Genomic DNA, 3,062 nt, shown 5'->3' with positions numbered 1-3,062 from the left:
GAGTTGAAATGTCTTTTTTGAAGGTGAAAGCGTGAGTGTAATTCAAAAGGTAAACTTTATTTAAAAAAAAACATGTCACATTGAATGAAATTGATGAAAAGGTGAAATGGAGACTAACAATAATATTGTTATATTCATAACTAACAAACGTTTGCCATATATATTATATATTCCTCTGAGAATAGATCACCCTGTATTTTATTTTCTTTAAAGAAGTGATTTAGCTCTAAATCACAACAGGTTTTATGTCCAGATTTAGGAGCAGATGAAGGTTTTTGATACTAAGAAATGGGGGTAACGGTGCCGAGACTCCACAAGGGGGTCTGGTCTAGATCCTCGCCCCTAGATCCTAAACAGGTTAACTAAAAAGAAAACGCACTATAAGACGATCGATGGAGACTTGGTGGGTCTCGTTCGCTCTGCTGTTTTCTACACATGGAGGAGAAGAGGGACGGGAACCAGCTGCTGCGTATCCACACACGGACGCGCGCACACGCACACACACACACACGCGCGGCCACGCCCCTCGTGACCTCCGTGGACAGTGCCATCCACACAGAGGGGCTCTGGGTGTCCCATGGGAGCAGGGGAATGCTGGAGAGGACGAGCGGCACACGATACCCTATTGTTTGGTTTAGCAGTCACTGATTCCCCCCTCCTCCCCCCCCTAAAACACACGGACTGACCGTCTCAGCGGGTTAAATTGATTAGAAAGACGTTTGTGGTTTGACTAATCCCCCATTTTCGCCCCGACTCTCCGCTCCACCGGTTCAGAAAAGCCACATTGAGACAGCAAAGTCCTGCGGGTCTCGCTGATAATCACGGCCGAGTAGGTCGCACCTGTGGGGCTGCAGCGGAGAGGCGAGCCGGCCCGCAGCGGTACAGCAACCTCATGTAAAACACACACACACACGACAGGCGGATCTGTTTCTCTCAATGTAACCTTCCGCCAGCTCGAGTTACACATCGAATAAACCGACTAATTGATAATGTATAGGCGGAGGTAAGTGAGGTACCAACTTGAATTGTGAATTTATAACCATACACTCTCCAATCGAGGCGTAATAATTGTGATTCATGTCTTTGGCGAAAAAGATTAAACTTTTGTAAACACAATAAATCCATTAAAACAACAAAACAAATTGATGCATATTGGAGAAAAAAAAAGGTCTGTATTAAGATGAACAACTGAGCTGACTTATCCAGACATGATGACTCCAGAAACCTGTTTGATCACATTGACTCTGTCAACTAAAGCTGTGATTGATGACTGACCTGATTTATGCTGTTCCACCCAACATTACAGTCCAAACATAGCTCAGCTTCAACAGACTTGAGTCTTTGCCATCACGCACAGGAAATACAGACCGGCGTTTTACATCTTGTTGGCCAACATTTTTAATTTGCGCAATAAAACATCTGAAGCTTTGATGCAGCAACCGTTCGACTACCTGAGTTTTTGAGCAAGGCACTGGCACACATCCAATGTCTGCACTGGCTGCAATGTTTGTTATTATGCCACCCTTACATAAATTCAAAACAATTAAATCCAAGTGACCTATTTTTTAAGCGAGCACCTCCCTGCATTTCAGTGGAGGAATTTCTTTTTTTTTTTATGAAAGTGTGTCATCAAATACAATGACTCATGGTTAAGTAGAGCTGTCAATCATGTCGGGGAAGTGTGTGAGGGAAGGGCGGAGACTCGGCAGCAGGATTCCCTGAGACTGCTCTCATAATTGGGGGAACATCTGACTTTGTCCCGCGCTGGCAGATGGTGGGTTGAGGCGGGATCCAAGGGGGGAGATTTACGCCCATTGTCCAGGCGCACCAAACTCCACACGGAGACAATAGTATCGGTAAGGGGCAAAGCAGTGTTGGCAAAAAACTTTCCTTTTCAAAGCCAGATGAGCAGGAGCGGAAATTAATTTTTAAGTCTACAAAGGGAAAAATAAATAAATAAACTAAAACATGCACATATTTCTTCTGTTGGGCCTAAACACAAAACGGATTTTGAAACTGAGAATGATATATATAAATACAAAAATATGATTAATCTAAAAATGTAGAACTTATGTTAAATTACATTGACGAAACTTCTGCGCGTTTTTTGGGCGTTTTTTCTCCAAAATCAGCAGCTAAAAAGAAACTTTATCTGTTTATCCAAAATTAATCTCAAGTTGTTTTCTATAGGAGATAAATTGCCAAATCCCTTTAAAAAAAGAAAAGAAATGCAAATAAAGGTTATTTCTAACTGATTTCATGACCACTTCAATAATCTGTTGTATTGATGAAGAACTCATTTCGGGCCACTGTCAGGCTGCGCACCGAACGCCAATCAGAGCGCAGCGCCGTCCGCTGCCGGCGGAGATTGATGGACCAACCAGACGGCCATTGTTGCGGCTGACACTGATGCGATGCCTCCTCAGCGGAATCACTGCGTTCAAAGGAGCAGACGGTCGAGCTGCTGAATGCGCGCCTGTCGAGAGCGCACTTGTGTTCAAATTTGACTTGAATGAAAAGACCAAACAGGATTTGCTGTACAGACTATTAATGACAGCGTGTACGGGGGGATTCAAACCCACGTTTCAACAAGTACAGAGCGCTCAGAGATGAACGACACATAGAAATATAAAACATGTCAACTCTTATAACTAACAAACACCCCCCCCCCCCCCCCCCCCCCCCACACACACACACAAAGAGGACCTTTCATTCCAATCACACACAACTAATAATACACGTTATTTAAAAGTATATGTTTTTGCTTTAAAATGTGTAAAAGTGTGTTTTCCCTTTTCCCCATCACCCTGGTCCAACTTGATGTGTGAAAAGTTGGAGGCTGAATCTGGCAGAAGTCCAAACAACGGATGCACTTTACACCAATGAGAGCATCCATTTCAACAATCGGTCCCCCATATGGCACTGTGGCCCCTCCTCCACGCTCCATCCCGGCAGAGGGTCTCATTCATGCTTCAAGACAGCGGTTCACTGCGAGCTTCCTGGCCCCCCGGATCAACTGTTGTGATCCGATCTGGCCCTCTGACAAAGGAAGACTTTCTGCA

The sequence above is a fragment of the Eutrigla gurnardus genome (assembly GCF_963514095.1).
Source record: "Eutrigla gurnardus genome assembly, chromosome: 13".
NCBI classification, from domain to species: domain Eukaryota; kingdom Metazoa; phylum Chordata; class Actinopteri; order Perciformes; family Triglidae; genus Eutrigla; species Eutrigla gurnardus.
Note: the sequence above shows the minus strand (reverse complement) of the source record.